Raw genomic sequence first — 21,710 nt, 5'->3', positions numbered from 1 at the left:
GAGAATGTATTGTTGTTGTCATAAGCCGCCAAGTGTGGGGTGATTTGTCATGCAGCAAAGCTAACGGATACCCTTGCCATGCACTGGTGCTGACTCCTCACCCCTTCAGTATATTGGAATCAATGTGCTCTTTTACAACTGAAAATCTAGTCTTAACCACAGTACTCCTCATCATCCTTCAAGGGCTTCCCACTGTCCTCATAACAGAATGTAAACTTCTTGATATGAATTCCAGGGTTCTTGGAAATCCTTCCTTTACTTCCTTCAGCAACCACTTCCTCATATTTCTTCATCTTCAAAGCCATCTCAACCCCTATTATTTTCCATGTTCTAATTTTAACCCACTTAACCACTATTCACTCTTCAGGTCTTAGCTTGAATCTATTTATGTTCAGAAATCTTTGACTGACCACCCACTTTGGGACTCAGCTTCCCCATTTTCTGCTCCTCTGGCATCGCTGAGCCACCCCTTTAGAAACTCTCATCTCCTGCATTACAATAGATAATTTTACTTGTCTTTCTTTCCCAGTATATTAATTCCTTGAGGGGAGGAACTGTGAAGGTGGTAATTCCTATTCTAGAAGTGTTTCTAGGACATAGCAAGTGCATAATAAATTAGTTTCGAATAAATGAACTACCGTGTAAGTGTTAGAATTAGGAATAAAATTTTGGTGATTAAAAATTTGAGTTTAATATCCTTCCTAAATTGCGGTTGTCTTGATCATGCCAGACTTAAGGGCAAGGCTGCAAGAAAACATACAGAGTTTTAAAACATCATATAATATTATACAGATGCAAGGCTACATTTATTATGATGTGAGTGATGTGTACTGTGCCCTGCATAGGTGAAATCAATGGGGTGCAGAAAGAACTTGAATTTTGGAATCAGTCAAGTAAGTGTTCTTGGCTGCATTTTCAAATTAATTTGAGCCTTGTTTTCTGCACCTGAAACATGGGCTCATAATTTCTCCCTCAGGGCATTTGTGTAAGGAAAAGGAAAAGCACAGAACAAATTGCTTGCTCTGTGCAGGAGGACGAATCGCGGGTGACCCAGAGGCTTGTGTTTGCTGACTTTCTCCTTCTTGGCGGTGATGGAAGGAGACTTCGTTTCCCTGTCTTTCTTATTTGGGTGCTCTTTCCCCTGAAACCGCCAGTCTCGTGCCTGCTTCTGTTCAATTTTATATTGTCACTCAGCCAGCTTTAAATATCTGGCCACAGGTATTTGGAATTGTTAATAAATCAACACACACTATTTTTGGTAGAATGCAAAGTTCTACAAAATGTGTCACTTCTGTTACCCTCAGTGGTTTTCAGTCCCATATCTTCTCCCTTGTTCACTCCCCTTCATAGTGACTCTCCCCTCCTTCCTCTTGTCTGTCCACAGAAGAATTCTCAAGTACAATGTATGGTTTTGTCCTCTAGTAAAAACAGAATTGTAGCCTTATCATACCAATATTAATCTTTTCCTTGTTTCCAATATAGGATGTTTGTTGTTGTTGTTATTCTTTAAGTAGATGTAGGATTTGGAGTCAAGGCACCTGGGCATGATTTCTGGTTCTACGGTATGTGTATCCCTTGGGTCAGTTTTTAGTGCTTAGCATTTAAACGTCGGTTTTCCCGTCTTCTTCAGTGAGAATAATAACGTCTGCTTCAGAGGTCGTTCTGATAACTAAAAGAGAGGGCATTCATGAAAATACCTAATACATGGCCCAGTACTTGGATGACCATAAATATGAGTGGAACCTTATTTATAGTGTGGTTTCTGTGGACAGTGCCCTGTATACTAACTGCAAATATAATCCATCCTCCACTCCATACAAACCCCTGAGCCTTGACACATTGGAGAGATGTGAATCATTAGTGGACTCCATTACACATGCTCCCTGCAATCCAGAAATCTGGCTTAAAGCTCACGACCTGTGGGAAGATGAACAGCCAACAGAAAACAATCAGAGGCGAGAGCCTTATTCCCTTAGCGTCCCCTAGTGTAATAGGGCTATGTATCCACATGCCTGCGCATTTACAGGTCTCTCACTGATGCACTGAAATATGACCAGACTCCTCACTGCTGCTTCTTAGAGTGATGTGTTTGACAGTATGTGGGTAACCCTGAGGCTTCTTCTAAATTTTAACCCATTCCGAGTTCATACTGTCTTTGCAATAAGCAGATTCTCTTTCCACTAGTAAGGAACATTGAATCCGAAATGCGAACACTTGGTCCGAGTCTTGATTCTTCTCTTACCTAGCTGTTGGACCTGCATAAACCATGCCAGCTCACTACTTGTTTGCAAGGAAGCCTAGCAGATCAAACTTATCCCCTTCCTCCAGGTTCACTTTTAATTAACTGGCTCTATTAAGCTTGCATTGTGCAGTAGGGATTTCAAAATGCATGCTTGGTAGGTTATAATACACTTTATATCTGTCACATTTAGGTGTTAATTGCAATCAATAATGAGTTAATTAATTAAAAAATATAATTATATGATCAATGAGATGGCAGGTGTAAGGTTTTGTTATGAAAGCTTACTTCTTCCTTCCAACCTTCTCATTCTCTGTACCCCCACCCTCCCTACCTCCATCCTTTCTTTCTTCCACAAATACATCAGTAAACAAATTTGTGTTATACAGCAGAGTAAAGTATTGGTTCTGGGATGAAAAGTAACTCACACAGCAGAAATGAACTATTTGGGCTTACTTTGTATTTGATTTGAACAGACAGTCAAATAACCTGACAGAGAGTGAGCGATAATTCACTTTATAAGAAAAGCTGTGCCCCAGCTCTCCTGTAAGTCACAGTGCCCTTGGTGGGTAACTTACACCCCAGTTGTTCACACTGAGGACAGCATCATCTCCCTCTTTACTTGAAATCAATAAGCTTTAAGCCAACAATTACCCGATGTTTGCAATCTATGACTTAGTAAGGGTATGGGAATAGCCAAATACTCTAACCTTGAGAATAGAGTCCAGACAGTGTCATGTCACCATCTTGGAATAACACCCCTAAGATTCTCTAGGTGCTTATGTGCGAGGCCAGGTTGTTCAGCAGAATCCCTGCTGTCTGTGTTTTTAGGGTCCCCTTTATTTATCTTTCCACTACAGTCACGCATTATAGCCAATTCACCTAACTAGCATCTGACTGTCTTCCCTTTTACTATCCTGTCGCCAGTTCTCCTGTCTCAAACTCAGAGAGAAGCAGCAGGAACCTCACCCTATCATATACTCTTCACTCCAAAATCCAGAGTTGTACCCTCTTAAAGGAAGAGCTTGCCTATGAGATCTTCTAACCTCATGTTGTAGGAAGCAGTTTACTTTTAAACTATGGTATGATTCTCTGCTGAAGGATCCTTCATGCGGTAAATAGCATCCTTGAGCGAGTCCATTGTCCACACCATGAGAGTCAAGTTATTTTATTGTCCACTGTAAACCTTTACTTTTTTATGCCATATATTTTGTTGATTCTGTTCCTACTGCTCAGAATGAACTTCTTCTCAATTTCTAACACACTGATTCTAAAATATGTTTATATCTCTGTGCCCCAAGAAACTAACTTCCACAAGAAGCAGAAAAATATCTTAATTCTTTATTGTATTCCAAGTTCCTAGCATGTTGCTTAGCATGTTCTAAATGTTCAAAGAACAGGAGATACACTGAAATGAATGGAGCTGAAATTATGTATTTGCTGTCCTACGTATCTGCCTCCCTCCTTAGATGCTGGTAAACGCCTGAGGAAAATGACCCTATCATACACGTGGTACCTACACTAGACCTAACATAATGCCTGTCACATACAGAGTTTTAATAAATTAATGAATAATAACACACATGAGGAATATTTGATATCTTCTCTGAACTCTTAAAGAGCACAAAAAGTGGTATCATTTGAGTAACAGTTACTCTAAAGGCCATGTCTCCCAGCATCATTTGACTTCTAATAAAGACGGAGATTTACGAAATCAGTTTAGCATCAAAATGCCTAATAAGTGTAATTTTCCTAGACAGCTGACTATCAATAGTTCTTAATCTTCACTTGTACATACATCTTCAGGGAAAAGAATATTCTATCTTCTTCAAAGATAATAATATTTCCTTGAAACATGCAATCTCTAAACTCTTCATAAAAGGAAAACTTTGTCTTTCCTAGGACAAATATTTGACAGGTTATTTGGATTATAAATGAAACTTGATAAAGCTCTGAACAAAAATGTTCCTGAGGACAAGGGGTTATTGCCCAAGTCAAGGAGTGAAGTGGGTCTATTATTTTCCTCAAATATACCCCTCAATGATTAAAAAAAAAAAAAAAAGTCTTTTTGGGTAAATTGCAGCCTGGAAAACAGTAGAAGATTTTTTGAAGTTTATTTAAAGACCTTAGCTCTTAGAGGATCTTGGACATTCAAGTCTACCCACTTTTATTTTAGTATGATATACTGTGTTCTTCCTCAAATCTAACACAGAATCTCTCATGATTTAGCAAATGAATTTTTTTACTTTAAAATGTTTATATACATATATATACACACATACATATCTGTAACATATGTACGTGTATCTTTATATATACATATACACACACATATATTTGTATATATACATACACAAATATATATACTTAAGATTATAATTTGGTTCCCAAATACTGTAGGATGGATGCAATCTTGAAACAAATGACTTGCTATCCTGATTATTTCAGTGAGTTACCAGAGATACTTAAAATTTAGATTCAAGTGAATTTAGGTAAAGCAAGTTACTTGAAAAATAGCCAAATGAAATTCAAATTGCCAACTCACTCTGATTTCAAAGCAGTTGTTTGGTTTAATGACAAATTCTCATGCACCTCTAACTCAATAACCACATAAATAAACAACTAAAATTAATACCCCAAAATAATTTTTTAAAGGTTTGCTTGTATTGGCAGCCTGCCTTCCTAAGCAAGTCTTACCAACATGCTGAACAAATATGTTTTTGACTATGGATATACAGGACAAAGGAAAAACAAAACAAATACATGAAAGCAGACAACAACATCAAAAGCACTTTCGTGCATAAGGTCGAATGTGTGGTAAATAAAAGGTGAATCATTTAACAAAGTTAACATTTCCTGTCCTCTTTACTTATCCAGTTTCTACCTGTAAGTCAGGGAGCCCCCCTCATGTATAAACTCCCCCTGAAAATGTCCCTGTTTGCCTAGTGATATTCTTTTGATTTTTTTTCCATTGTGCAAACATTGGCTTTCATTTTTCAAATGAAATAGTGTTGACACTTAGGGCCAGAACAAGTGGAAGAGATGGATTGCTTCCAGCAGAGAAGACAGGATCAGACTCTTGTCCCTCAAGTATCTCCCCCGCCTCCTCTGTACCCTTCACTCATGCCCTGAGACACCTCCCAAGGAACGCAGAGATGCACAGAGCACAACAAATAACCTGCTTATGTATCCTTCCTTCAGCTGGGCTTACTTTTCTCTAACTTCTGTCCGCTCATCACAGAATGCCATCCAGTTTCTATCCTGTATTACAGCTGTTTATAACCAAGTCTATCTCTCCCTGTAGAGAAGGGAGAATTCCTGTGTGAGTAATTTTCATATTCTAACCACACAGAGCAAAACAAACAAAAATAATACATTATATAAAAGGCCCACCAATATTTGCTTACTAATTAAAGCTAGTGTGAATGAGGAGCAGCCATATTGAAATCAAAATTTCTTGTTGGGATCCAGTTGTGGAGGGTGCTGTATGTGACATTAATACATCAAAGGTGGATTCTGTAGTCAGCGGAAATGCACTGGAGTGACATAAAATATCTATGCTTTAGGAAGTTATGAAAAAAATAAAGTCATTAAAAAAGCAAAAGTAATGAAAAAGGAAAGAAGAATAAGATCATTAGTTTAGCATCTTAACTTCTAATCCATATACCAATAGCAGAGGTCATTAGACTAAATAGCCCCAAATCAAAATTACGTATGACGTATATTGAATAATATGAAATTCTTTATTCCTCAGTTTATCCATCTATAGTGTAGCAAATAATCATTTTTCTACTACCTAGAGTAGTTCTGAGGTGAGTGTGAAAATACATGTGAAAGCTCTCTATAAATGGGAAAGCACTGTATGGTGTAAGGCACTATAAACAGCTTAAATATCTTTATTTGTACAAATTCATAAAACACTAACATACATGAAGAGTTAAAATATTTCACAGACATGAAACACATTACAGGATCAGTTTTCTACAGAGTTCTTCTGTAAAAATGACATAGGCTATTTTGACAACGCAGGCAACAGGCTTAGCTGCTCTCAGAAATGTACATTAGATCATGGGAGAAAAAAGTCACCTTAAGAAATCAAACTCAACCTATGATATATAAGACTAGCCAAGAGAAGTAAATATAATAATCAATAAAATATATACTAACTTGAATGAAAGGGTTTAATAAATCAAAATAAGAAGATTATTTTCAATCAAGGCAGGCAAAGTATATCCCCAGAAAGATACAACTTGACTTTAACTTAATGAAAATAAAATGTCCTATTTAATAGATTGAATTGTAACTTATTTGGTACAAGGTCATGTTATTATTGAGGATAAATGCAATTAGACTGCTAGAACTGGGCTCCACTTTGCCTGGCATGTAGAAGAGGTGGTTTCACTTTAGATGACCTGCCTGGTTTATTGGACAGAAATAACTAAAGGCTATAGAAAGGCAGACACTCAATCCATAAGAGCTTAAATAAAACGCCTAAAATATACCCTCAATTTATACATCTGTAAAATTAGGATAAACATTTCTTAATCCATTTCACAGAATTGCTGCTCTAAATATGCAAAGGTACAAATGACTATAAATATTGAATTATCTGAAATTCCTAACTCAGTGTACCACATATCAGTGCACTTAGGGACCATTGATTATTTTTGTTGTTATTGTTATGATTATTATGACTATCATTTTATTCAACATATGTCCTATCGTGATCTGCCTTCAACATCTTTTTCCAGTTATTTCAACCTATGTATCCAGATGCCAATTAAATGATTCAGGACATACTTGGTGCTTTAGACTCTCAGGAGTTTTTCTTATTCTATTTGTCTGATAAAAATATTGCCCCACTTATCAAATAGCCAAATTCTGTCCTTAATGTAAGGACTCAGTCAAATGCTAGGTCTTTCATGAAATTAACTACTCCATCTGGAAATAATTGCTTCCCCTGCTAGGCTTTTATACACCTTTTCTTAATGACTCTTGCCACCCTTTCTTGCATGAAGAGGAATTTTGGTGGTATTAAAAGTAACACAGACCTGCCTTTATAACTTGGCTCCACCATATTCCAGTTACTTGGAAAAGGAAAGAGAGAACCTCCTTGCACTTCTATCCTCTTACCAGTATGAAGGTGACCCAGGTATCCTCCTCGCTGTTAAACCGTATCACAAAAGCAAGGTGCCTGGAGCATCCTCTAATACTGATTTGGGAACTCCCCCAATAAAAAGGACCAAATATGACCTTGTCATTCATCTGTAGGTGTTTCCCTATCATATTTGCTAATTGCTCACTTCCTTCTTTTGCTCCAAATGAAAAAAGTCATAAAAGTTCTATGTTGTGCTCTGGGTAGCTCCTACTGGAGACCAAAGTTAACAAGTGCGTTGAATGGAATCTTAAGTGCCCTCAATGTGTTACTATACGTAAAATATAATAATAATTTTAGGTATAGTTAATATTTATTTAGTATTTATGGTATATCAGACACTCTAGTGAGTGCTTAAGTATGTGGCATTGGCCATCAGCAGTCTCATACAGGTACTATTTTTCTCCGTAACTGATAGGTGAAATAACTGAGGCTTGGAAGGATTCATGTCCTTGACCAAGGCCACTCTTGAAATAGATATTTACACAGACAGGAGGTCTCATTATGGAGAGCATGCTTTTGACTAGTGTGATACGGAGAATTTACACATTTTTTAAAATATCTCTGGCTTTTCCATTTTGAGAAACTGAGGGCTTTTTTTTTTTTTTGCTTCATTGTGTACAATCCACTAAATATCCAATTGACCAATGAATAGTCTTTATTTACCTGCCTTCCAATGTGTGGCACCCAATCTATGAAACAGGCTTCAGTTTCCAATTAGATTGATTTGCCAGTGAAGAGAGGGGTGGGTGGTAAGTGACAACTGGAACTAATCAGTGTCTTTTAAGTTTGTAGGGTGTGAACATCTTTAAGAGTCTAAATGATTAAGGCAAGGGTTAGCTCTTGAAGAACCATTAATATCTCCCTAAAAAAAAGTTACCCTTTCTTCCAAAGGCAATTGGAAGAAATTTCAGGATTTGGTTGTTACTAAAAGTTAATTAGAACTGAAATGTTTGAACATAGTAGAAGCTCCTTAGTCTTTGTTGTGTAAATCGGTAAAAAGCGGGGAAAAAGCACCTATATGGATTAGATCTTCAATCTATGGTTACCTTGCTATTGCAGTGCGCTAAAATTTATTGGAGAGCTGCTATGCACAGGAGTTGTATGCATATTATCTTATTTAATTTCCTCAAAAACCTTGTGAAATTGTAATCATTTCACTGTATGCATAAGGAAGCAATGCCATTTATGGTTGGAGTAACCAACTGTCTGTTCCACCATCTTTGATCTACAACTTCCTGAAGACTGAATTGCTTCTTTGAGTCTCTGGGCAATGTGGAAATCACGTAGCTACAAGGCCTGAAAAGCAAAACAAGGTGGGCATATTTCCTAAAATAGGTTTGACCGTCAGATCAGAGACTCCTCCTTCCCTGGCTGGATACTCTGTTATTTAAGCGACTAATGAAAGTATTTTCCAGTGACTGTGACCTGGCAGATTTTAGTCCCAGTTCATTAGATAGCAATAATCTTCTTATTTATCTTAATGTTAACATATTCTCCTGGGGCAGGGGCACCTTGGAAAGAACGTGAATGTTGACTTCATGAATGAAAAGGAATTGCATATGACAAAGGTTCTGTTCTGACTCCATATGCTTGATCCTTAACAGATCTGCTTTGTTAAGAAAGAGTAATCACACTGACTGTTGATGCGAAAGCATTAGTCTCAGGATGACATTTTTTACGCATTAAGCATCTGGACTATGACAGGGTAAATCTTCCAGCAATAATTGCTCCAGCAAAGTAGGTGGTGTGGTTACACCAAAAGGGCACTGGGCGTTGGCCTTCACCCTGGAATTTCCATGGCCTGTCTGTGGGGCTTTGAGGGAGTTATTCCATCCATTGCTTCTCTCGTCTGCAAAACGGGGAGGGTGGACTTGATGCTCACTGAGGGTCCTTCTGACCATGTGCTCAATGATTCATGTAGTGATAATTCTAAAGTAATAATTACACTACCACCTAGTCATCATTCACTAGCATATTTACTATCACTGTATCATTTATTAAATCACTCTTTTAAACCTAGTAGAATGCTGAACACCTGTTTTTATTTGAAAAACAATACCTGGTGTTAAAAATATATAGTCCTGTGTATGCCCTTTACTTCTTATGGATGTGCTTCCTTCAGAGAGTTAACTGGGTTTAACCAGGAATGTTAACAGATAGGGAAAGCCTCTATTTTGTGAATATTTATACCCTATGTGACTGATAATGCCTTACTCATAGCAGTCACTCTGCTGTCACTATTAAAAATAGTTTTTGTATAACCAAAACAATTATCTTGAGAAATGTGTTTAATTAGAAAGAAAGAAAGAAAAAGAAAAGCACTTTAACCTTCTCCATTTGGACTTGGGGAATACTCCAGCTCTCTTCTTCTTTTTAGTTTTAGCCATCCTTTTAGGATTTTTTTTTAAATCTCTAATTCCCTTTGGTTTGGGCTCTTTTTCAGTCTCTGACCCACTTTGTATACAAATAAGTCTTAGGCTGGGCACCCTAGCTTTGACCTTGTACACCCTCAGTCTAATGGTACTTCCTATAAAGGCTTCTGGTTGCAGGTCCCCCACTCATGGGAGACAGCGACTGCCTCCTCCTCCTTCCTGGGTCTCCAGGATCTCACTGAAACAGGCTCCAGTTCTCTCAAGGAAAATAAAATAGGATAATAAGCTAGAGACTCACAAAGGATGAAGAAGCTGAGGGTGAAGTGTGGAAAACAATCCATTGTGGTCAGAGAAAGACTCTCTAGGGAGCTGAAATTTGAGCTAAGACCTCAATGATGAGAAGGATTCATTCTTAGAAAAATCTGTGGCAAAAGACTACAGACAGGGGGAGGAGTGAGGACCCAGGTTCTGAGAAAGTCATGTGCTTGGGACATATGAGAAATAGAAAGAAGGCCAATATGGTAAACATAGCAAGGAAGGGGAGCATGACTTAAAGCCAAGCGAAAGATGTAGGCAAAGGCCAGCCCACAGAGGGCTTCAAAGGACCTAGAAAGTCTTTAGGTTTTATTATAATTGTAACGGGAAGTCACGCAATAATGAATCTTAAGATAAAGGCCAAGAATTGAGGGCTTCCAGTGACTTTGTTTTAACTACTTTATTGGGGTCATAGGACATGGCTAATTGACAGTTCATCCTGCTATAGAATAAATTAATATTCAAGAATAAATTCAGTTTATTGCTTTCCATCGAAATAGTGAGGACTGCTACTTATATACCTTGTAAAGATATGACATTTGACTCCATGGACTGTTTCTTCCTCCTCACCTGTGAGCTCTAGAATCAAAGTACAGGGCAAGCTCTGGTGAGACCTTGAAAGTTATGCCAGCAATATTGTCTCTTCATCCCTTGGCACGTGGATACTCTGGTTATGAGTTAAAGGATCATGAACATAGAAGATATGTGCCCATATACGTCCAGCTCAAACTGTGGAACAAATATGACCTTGACCAGAAGGTTAACAAGTAGTCATGCTCAGACAGGAATGTGTGGGCATCAGGGAATGTTCCAGCAACAGGTGTCTTTGAGACGGAATCTCAGATGGTCCCATAGACAATATGCATTTTTCCCCATGTCAAACTCTCCTATTTTCTCTACTTAAAACTCTCAGAGTATTGACTAGGTTTCCATGATCATAGTTTTGGTTAGCCACATGCCTAAATAGGCCCACTTAAATTACCTTCCCTAGTTGGATATTTCTTATACTGGTCCTTGGTCTTAGTTCATGAGATCCCGTTTGTGGTCAACTAAATCATAAACCCTAGAAAGATCCTCATTCTAACCCCTAGATTGTGTGAATATCTCACTTTACACGGCAAAAATGCCTTTGTCGGTGTGATTGAATTAAGGATCTTGAGATGTGGAGATTAGCCATGTGGGTTCAGTGTAGTCACAAGGTTACTAATAAGAGGGAGATGGAGAGGTCAGAGGAGATGTGACAATACAGCAAGAGTCAGTGAATCAGAGAGAGATTTGAAGGTACTACACTCATGGCTTTGAAGATGGAGGAAGACACTGCAGGCTGAAGAACAAGGTGGCCTCTAGAACATAGGAAAATAAGGGACTGAATTCTTCTCTAAAGTCTCTGAAAGGAACTAGCTTGGATGACACTTCAACTTTAGCCTAGTGAGATTGATTTTGATTTTCTGACCCCTGGAATTGTAAGATAATATGTTTGTCATCTAATCTGTCAAGTTTGTGTTAATTCACTGCAGAAGCAATAGTAAATTTAGACATTGTCATTCCTCTCCCATTCAGCCCTTTTACTTCCGTCCTCTCTATGTGCTTTTGGGATCACTTATTTGGCAGCTGATTTTACACCACAATAGTATCATATCACTTTTATTTTGTATTTATTTTATTATGTTTTATAACCAGTTTTAATGTATTAATAGCCTTTTTTTTCCAGGTTAGTTTATCACAGCCTAAGGGATGAGGGGCTGGCAAGGGGGCAGTGGGACCCACTGGTCCTGTGCTCTACAGGAGATTGTTCCAGAAGCAATGTTGGGAGAAACTAAGACTAAATCTCAGAACTGTGGGTACATAAAGCTGCCTCTTACTAGTAGATGCAAATTGTGGACTGATGGCTAAAAGAATCAATTATTCTTCCCGAGGCCAACTCAATAACAGGAGATAGGATGCCAGAAATTGAGTTTGAGTTTCAAGGAAATCAATGGAGATACAGAGGGAGCTCCCAGGAATGTGGGCAAGGAAGTGGGGTAGTGATAGTAGCCTAGAGAGGAGAAAGACACAAGGCAAAAAACTGAGAATCAGGCAGCAAAAGAAAAAGCAAAGTAGAGGAATAATGACAAGAGAAGTAGTCTCTTTGTGATAAAGTCCATTGGTAAAGAGATACTTAGCAAATGTGTGCTTTTTGCATATATTCAAAACCTTCAGGGAGACTAGGACTCTTAACAGCATATGGGACAGTATTTGGCCTCTCAAAACCCAAGTTGACTTTACTATTTTCCTGCTATCTTACTGTTGTAACTTTATATACACAGCTACTGGCTGGATCAAATTAAATGCACTTTCTTCTGCTTTTGCATTCAATAAAGTTTGGAGTTAATACTGTTGAGTCACAGTGAATAATCCTAGTATTAGCCAAATGCCTGGTTATGGCAGTAGCAAGCCATGCATGAAGCTGCTGACCTCCCAAACAAAAATGAGCTATTAGCCTAAAGGGATAGCTGACATAGGTTAAGCCATAGCTGGAATAATTTAGTGTCTGAACCATAATATTTAGATCAAAGAGTGGAATTTTCCAATTCCATCCAATTTTAGTGGAAATGTATGGGTCTGCGGTCAATAACAATTAAAAATAAACATCCTAAATAACTTAATCTCTTTCTCAATGGGTTGGACATTCACTTCACTGAATTGTTAGTGCTACCAATTCAATTAAGTGAAGGAAAAGGAAGAACTATGCATTGCAATAAACTTTAGTATTTTCAATAGCTTAATAAAACGAACATAACCTCAAAAGTGTTCTCCCTTCCAGTGTGCAAGTTTTAATTACTCCATTTTGTATGAAAAGAACTTGTTAAAAATGTCTTAATTGCTACTTCTGACTGAATGATGTCCTAAGATTGCTGGGATTTGCCTCTCTTTAAAGCACTTCGGGATTGTATTTATAGATCTTACAGGAAAGGACTGCAGAAGATTAAGAGTGACAATTAGTTCTGAATGCCTAGACATCAGGAGAGGAGCAGAACTCTTGGGGGTGGGGACAGAGGCAGACAGTGGGCAATTGGTTAGGTTGACGTTGTAACTCAGGAGGCACTGGGTCAGTGTCCCATAAATAATGTATCTTCTTTTATCTTAAAAAAAATCAGGTTTAATTAGCTAAGAGAGATGGAAATCACTGATATACATAAGCAAGCAAGGGTAGGATGAGGTGATTTTATAACTGTTTTCTTTTTTATGCTTTTATTTCAACTTTTTTACTGAAAAGGTAAATAAAAATGAATCACTCACAATCCCACGACTCTAACATACCAATATAATTGTGCTTTCTTATTATAAGAGTACTTGATCACTGCTGGCAATTCAGAAAAGTTGAAACCAAAAAGAGGTAAAGAATAAATTAACTATACAAAGAATAAAACCTATTTGAGGAAGATATTTAAGACTTTGAACTGCTTTCAGATTTTTTTTTTTTTCAATGCTCTTCATGAACACTGAGGCATTGGCTGAGACAGCCACCACCCCAAGAGATGCTGGATGCCAGCACAGTTTGGAGCAAAGGCTAAGAGAATAACTATTACTTCCAAGGGTGGGTTCAGCAAACCAAGCAGCAGCAGTCCTCAGGCAGCACCGCTCTGAATTCTGAGAATCCATCCATGCCTCTAGTGACGGAGAGAGCCAGGCTTCTTCAGAGACAGATTAATTATGCAAGAAAAATGCCCAAATTCTTACAGAACTGCCCAAGCATACTGAGTTTACTTACCAACTAGAGACACTAAAGTTTAAAATGTTTCCAGAGCTGCTCCAGGTCTTTGCTCAAAACCTGCAACCCCTACCTTTAGCAGGAGTTAGCATCAATCTTTAAGTTATAGGGTCCAGAGACAAGAAAAGAAGTTAGAAAGAAACCACAACAGCAACAAAAACCAGATGGAACCAGCTGGGACCAAGATGGCGACAAATCTGACCTCCAACAGACCCTGACTCTCATTATACACGGATCTTACCACATTAGAATATCAATGAAACAGCCAGGATCAGACACTAAGGACCAAAAGAGATAAAAAAGGGTGGAATTCCACTCTCTCACCAAAGCCCTCCCCTTCCCCGGTGGACTGATATATCTGGCTTCCCATCTTTGGCTTTACTCCTCCTCCCTTTATCTTTACCCTTTAAAATAAAATCTCTCCTGAGGAAGAACGCCTTGAGCCAGCTCTGGCCTTGCAGGGTCCATAACGACTTAATTCAGTAGCAAAACCCAGGACACAGCCTAGCTGTTATGCTGAACAAATTCTAAAATGGAGGCGTAGGTACCAAAGGAGCCTGGGCTTCAGGATTGGCCTGGGCGGGTATGAGCTGGTGCACTGAGTGTTCTGAATGGTTTGTCTCTTTTCCCCCTTTACAGGTAAACACCATGAGGGCAGAGGCTTTGTGTAGTTTACCGCAGTATCCCCAGTGATTAAAGCAACGTCTGGAAAGCAGTAGCTGCTTTTCAACAAGTATTGGCTGAATTAATTAATTAGTTTGGCCAGTGAATGTAAGCATGTCACCTCCCTAGATACCCAGCAAGCTGTGAGAGGCTAAGGAGAGCAGAGCGTCAGGATGAGGCAACAGGGCAAGTACAAGAGATGGAATGAGACGGCCTGGCTTCCCAGACCCATCGCTCAACATGTGCACCTCGGGGACACGTTAGCTAATTTATCTCCACCTCCGCTTTCTCATTCATAAAACAAAGGGATCTGACTCCAGCCAGGCGGCACTAATTCTGTGCTTGGTGCCATCGCTGATGCCCTGTGGGTCATGAGACATTTTACTTAACCTTTGTGTCCTCATGGTCCAGGCCCGTCTGTATTAATTGTGGACACTGATCGTATGACCAGCAGAGGGTGGCTGTGAATTGGTAAACATGCATAATCTATTGCATATAGGCACTGAGCCGATCTCCTTCTTAATTTTCCTGGAAATGCTATTTATAATTAATTTTTGGTTAAAAAAACTTTATGCAGATAGAACCTTGTAGAACCCTGTACCTATGTTTTAAGCTCTCCTTTTTTGCTTGGTTATTTTATTGTTGGTTTCTAAAGGGAACAGAAGTTTCCATGTAGACAGGAGGCGTGTCTTTCCCCCACATTACTTTACCCTCCATTACCAGCACGATGCCTAGCATACAGGAGGCACTTAATAGATATTTCCTGATGAATTAATAAAATGGTGATAGTGGTTCTGAAAAGATTTTTTAAATGAAGCCCTGTAATTATAGAAGTTGTTTTATTGTCATTTCTGAGACCACTTAGTGTTTGGAGTCTTCTAAACTAATAGAAGTTTTTTTTTCCATTCACCATTTTCTTAGCTGTGGGATAGTAATAAATACATCCCTTGATGTTTGCAAGAAATCTTAAAAAAAAAAAAAAAGGGAAAAGTAATGTCTTTACATGACATAGAATAGATAATACATAGTTTTAACCTTAATATATGGAATCAACCTAAAACAAACAGGAGGACAAAAACACAGATAATGAGGAGGTACCATGGTGCAGTTTATTGTTTATTCAAGTATCCAACAGATATTTAAGGATGCACACTATTCTCCGGGTCCAAGCTACATAGATGAAGTGATATTCGCCAAAGTTTTAAAGAAATCAGAAAGTAATGCAATGGGGGGCATAAGCAATTCCACTACAAGATAAATGATGTTACAGAGATGGGGGAAAAAGAAAGAGAACACATTTTACTTTGTCTAAATAGATGTTTAGAAAAGTTTCCTGCAGGAAGTGACGCATCTTAAGTACTAAGATTAAAAAAAAAAAAAAGAATATGAAGTGTCTAGGTGTCAAAATGGGGTCAGATATCCCAGCCAGAGTAATCAGCATCTGCAAAAATTACAAATGTGTGAAACCATGGCCTGAGTGAGGACTCATGGTTCAAGGTCATTGTTGTGCCAATAAGGAGGTGAGGATGTAGAAGGTGAGTCATATCTAGTCGGTAATAGAGAAAAAAAATTCTGAAGTGTTTTTGGCTAAAGAGAACTGTGTTTGCCTGTGAGAAAAGTAAGTATGGTGTGTGTATGAAGGATTAATTTATTTTGATTTGTAGATAGTTGATGGTAGAGGCAAGAGAACTGATAAAGAAGATATTGTGGAAGATGAGATATTTCAGGAGCTATAAATCTAAGCAAGGTGATGGCAGTGGAGATGGAGAAGAGAGAATACAGTGAGCAGAACTGAGGGGACTTGGTAACTGCTTGGATACAGGGAACAGAGCTTGGAAGATCTTTCTGTGTTGTAAGTAAGATCATTTTGGGAAAAGATAATGTGGATCTTCGCAAGGGACTGACTTCAACATGACTGTACACGCCACTGATCTCATCCTAGTGACTCCACCCTCCTATCTCATCTAACCCTAATTACCTCCCAAAGACCCTACGTCCAAATACCACCATCACCTTGTAGGAGGCGGGGTTAAGCTTCAATATGTGAACTTCAGGAGCACACAGACATTCAGTCCATAACAATGACTTACTATCACCAATACATATAAAATTTTGTTTGTTTGGTTTGTTTGTTCTTTAAGTTCCCACGCCCTTTGGGAAAATGCTGTGTGTAGATTTGGTGCAAAACAACTACTGATAGCATCTCTTCACTAGTGCCTCTCATTATGGAAGCCCAGGAACGAGGTTTCCTCTTTCTACCCAGTCATAATCACAGCTAATTATTTGGATTGTGAGTCTTGACAAAAGTATTAAGGGGGGCGGGGCAGTGGTCAGGAGGTGAGACTCGCGCAAGTGCCTGTAGCAACGTTGGTGCAGCCCAGATTGCTCCTGTGATATGGCCTTGTCTGTGGTATCTGCTCCTCCACATGGAGACACCTTGATTATTGTCCACATTCTCTAAATCTTATTCTCCAGTCTCCCAACAGTTTCGTGAGTTCCCATTTCTTTCCAGTAAATTCTCTTCCTACTTAAGATAACCTAAGTTGATTTCTCACAACCAAATCCCTAACATATCCGGTCCAACAGGTCTTTTCTGGGATTTTCCACAGCAGCTGTGATCGTATCTAATGTGAGTTCTAAACTAGGAATTAAAATTGTGAACCTTAAGTTATTAAGATACCACTTCTTGCCTCAACTTTGGAAGAGGTGGTAGACGTCCCCTTTGACCCTCTGTAGAATTATCCTGAGGTTTTATACACCCTTCATGAATGGGCCCCAAGAATAGAGGTCAAAGTTCTGGTTGCACTTAAACTTTTGCTTATATGCGTGTGTGTGTGTGTGTGTGCGTGCGCACGTGCATGTGTACATGTACGTATGTGACTTGTTTGTGCATGTGGTGATAAGGTGCTTCTGGGCAATATTTAGCCACTTCAGCTCAGCTGTCAGCAAAGTCTGAGGCTGAAGGAGAGCATCTGAGAGTGAACACATCTGGCTTTAGCTTCCTTCATGTACAATGTAATTATCTCCCTTGCTGTTCCTTTTCCATGTGCCAGGCACTGGACTGGATATTCTGTTGGTGCCCTCTGTATTCTCTTATTTAACTATCATAACTATAAGAAGCTATTAACTTGACATTTTATAGATGGGTAAACTGAGGCTTGAAGTGGTTATTTTTTTCCCCTAATCAAATACAAAGCAAGAATTCAGTTCAGCTCTAACTCTAAAGTGTATTTTCTTGTCAACGTTACACTTCAGCCTTATTTCAAAAGGAGCACTGCTTTATAGTTAAAGAAAAAGATTACACAAGCATTCATGATGGGTATAAAGATATAAACTCGGGTTCTTTTTTCATATACATGGATTTGCATTTTCCAAACGTAGCTAGTTATTTATATTTAAGTTCTCCCACTGGAGAAAATCACATTTCGCCTTTTGTGCCAAGCTGCAGAGTCGGCTCATTTCATTACATTTTTGTCTTCTCAGAAAGACACGACGCAACTGGAATTTCATCTGTATCAATAGCCTGCTGCCAACTGTCGGAGATTGCTGACCGTGGATCAATTTTAATTTACAGCCGATCTTGAAAGGCCATTTAAATAGTGGTAATTAAGAAGCAAAATATGGGACTGGAAATGTACCAAAATGTGGATAGTTTTAAACTAATGAAGTACTTGAAGCCCTTTCTCTACAAAGCCAAGATGTTCAGTGTGAAGTTTCTCTGCAGTATACATCATTATTTTGGCAGAGTTAAGGAAAATCACTAAGTTCCCAGTGTCAGACTAGATTATAACCATCTAAAATGCTATCCTGCATTCCTTACCATACAGCATTTCCTTTTCATAATGCACATCTCACTGGTACCCCCGTTTCAGTATTTGTATTCTCCATAATTATAATTCCGTAGCGTAGAACCTGACTCCACCATATTACCCACACACACAGAACCCATTCTGGCTTATTGCTGAAGCTTGGTAATCATTCGCTTAAACTATTGAGTGACAAAATAACTATATGGATAAAGGAAGAGAGCTCCATTTACATATGCAAAGGTATTCATCGATGCATCCCTGAGTCTTTAAACGAGACAGCAATAAAAGATCATATGTGTGAAAACACGATTTCAGACTCACAAATCACACAGCACTTCAACTCCAGGTTTTGTAGCTAATATGCTTGTGAGTTCTTATTAATTCTCAACCTTGATGACCTTTTTGCTTCTCATCTGCCTCTGGGTCTACCCTCTCCTCTTCATTTTCTTGGGGGTCAACCCCTGGCCAGTCTGTGATGAACTTCCAGAGGACAAAGACCATCTAATTTCCCCATCGTGGAGTGACCATACCTCTCTGTATATCAAAGATTAGACCCCTGGTAAATATTTGTTTTAACTAAATTTCAGCCTTTCTCATGACAGACACTGAAATGTTCTAGGGCAAGGGCCATAGAGTTCAAATATCAAGGCTTTTATCTTTTTTTTCCCTGCTGTACTTCCCAACAATAGATGAAGGAAGCTGTTTTGAAGTCATTCTTGCAGAATACAATAAAGGGTAAGGAGAGGCAAGAGCTTCAAGAGGTGAATGCAGGTGGCAACAGGGAGCCCTCATGCACGTACACACACCGACCACAGTAACAGGCACATTACTGGAAATTAATTAGAATGCTTTGCATTTCTAAAGTATTATCTATCCCATGTGAATATGTCCTTAAACAAGGCCATCGTACCTGGTCATTTCACAGCCAGCAAGCAATACGCAGAAGCTTTGTCATGTTAATGACAAATCATCTTTGCTCTCAGATTCTAAATATTGCAAAGCCTACCTTTTGTCTTGATCTTAAGTCTGTTTGTGAGCACTTTTATTAAGCCTGACCGTGGGTATGACCGTGGGTCTCCAGCTAATTTGGCACGATTTACATACTTTACAGTTGCCTTCCCCAACATCTGTCATCTTTGTAAATACATTCGCTTGTCAAGCACAGCTCACAGCCTTGGCTCTGGCATGCCAGGCCAGTGATGCTCCAAGGAAGGACCAGAAACGTGTCTGTCTCCTCGATGCACCTGTCTTCATTCTTCCACACTCTGCTGAAATGCCTTCTCCAGAAAATCTTCCCCAGTCCCCTTAATGAAATGGGCTTTTTCTTGTTTCTAGTTTCATAGAGACGTTTATTTGCATATCTCTTGCAGTCCTTACCCAGTTCTGTTACCTGCACACAAAGTTACTCTAATCATTAGCAGTAAAATCTTTAACGGTGGGAATCATGTTCTTTTATTCTGAACTCCTGATGCTGACGCATTACTTGACATAGATTCACATTCCATAACTATTTTACAGTAATGAATGAAGGTGTGAATGATTTACAGGAAAATGCAGTGTTGGATTTATAGTGTTTCCTATAAAACATTTTTATTTTTGACTCCTGACTTTGAAAAATGTCAGTTTGAGCTCATCCTTGTAAATGGATTCAGTTGCAATCATATTTAATTCTTGTCTATGGTGCTATTTAATTCATTCATTACTATGTCTCCTGTAGCTCTCTTGTTTAATGTATTTTGTTAGTTCATTGGTTTTATGGCTTTATTTTCACCATGTAAATGGGGGGAGAAAAGCATTGTGGTGTGCATAAAATCTTACTAATTTAAAAACTCTTTCCCATAACTCAATAAAAAATAAGCAAAAACAAACAAACAAACAAACAAACTAACTCTTTCCTCTTGGACTGCTCACCTCTATAACCTAAAGAGCGAACAAAACAGAAAGGGACACCACTTTGTTTTTCCCGAATATGCCTCCCTGGCATTGAGATGTTTTGAATTATTTATGATGTTTACTCAGAAGGAAAAAGACAGAGGGCTTCAGTTCTTATAATGAGTAGAACAAAGTGCAAAGATCAAATAAAGTCAAAGAAAAAAAATCCAATAAATAATAAAAGACTCATGTAAATTAGCGGTTGGTTTTGAAATGCCTTGCACTGTAAAGTCATACATCATGTTTATAGAAGCCTTAGAAATGAATAAAAGTCCTCTCATTGCCTGCGTACAACTTCGTTACTTTATTTTTCTTTATTATAGGTACATGGACCAGTCAATGCGGATTGTCCAGAACCTCACTTTCTCCAAGTTGGGCTTTGGGGGGTAGTTCTAGAATTTAGGCCCTACTCACATAAACAGCATGAATAACTATGTTTAGGAAATATGCCCAAGGTCACCTTTACCCGAATTTGAGGTGTGCCTAGAACAAAGTGCAGAAAACACAATTATAAACCAGGTCTGGGGCAAACGTTGTGAGAACAGAATCTATTGTATCAAATAGATAGAAAAAAAAGGAAAAAAACGGCAAAAATGCTCACTCTTTCCTATTGCCAAATATTATGACAGGAAAAATAAATGGCCTTCTAGTGCTAGCTTACTTTGTAGAATGTCCTAACACCTTTGGAAAATGGCCAGCCATTGCATAAACACCAAGAAACAAAAAGTGCCTTACTGCTAAGCAGTAGGTAATACTGTCTTACACCTTCCTTTAAAAAGAGACTTCTTTATGTAGAGGTAAAACAACAAAACATGCTAGAAGGATTACACAATCTAAAAATCACAAAGATGTGGGTGAAGATTCGGCTTGACAGTTTCCTACCTGTGTAACCTCAAACAGCATCTCCATGCTTTCAGTCTCCTCTTTTCACATATAATTTAAACTCTTCATTTATAAAACATCAAATCTCTCAAATTATATAATACCATCTGTTCTTCCTACCATAACAGAAATAAACATGATAATATACACAAAAGTGTAGATTGCTTTATAAATGTTACTGTGTGAATATTATCACCATCATTAATTTTCCAATCATTAAGCCTATGACTAATAGTTGCGCCTGTAGAATGAAATTCTATTTCTCTAACACTCCAGTCACAACCGGACTTGAATTCTATTATTTGGTTTCTCAAGACAATTAGCAAAATAAATTAGGAGAAAACTTAAAACAATAAAGAAGCACTAAAGAAAACCAGCCATCCCAAATACACATGAAGAAAGAATACTTTGCATGATTGTTACCACCAATGTGACAAATATACAGAAAGAAATACAAGGTAACCAGAGAAGGAAGGCAAACACAGCAATGTAGAAAAAGGCAGATGAAAAGAGTACATTTCATTTCTAGTTAGATTTATCTGGAATGAACATGGTTTGATGTAATCGGCACCCTCTAGATGAACGGTAG

This window comes from Camelus bactrianus, chromosome 2, assembly GCF_048773025.1.
Source record: "Camelus bactrianus isolate YW-2024 breed Bactrian camel chromosome 2, ASM4877302v1, whole genome shotgun sequence".
Taxonomy (NCBI): Eukaryota; Metazoa; Chordata; class Mammalia; order Artiodactyla; family Camelidae; genus Camelus; species Camelus bactrianus.
This window is presented reverse-complemented; position numbering follows the sequence as displayed.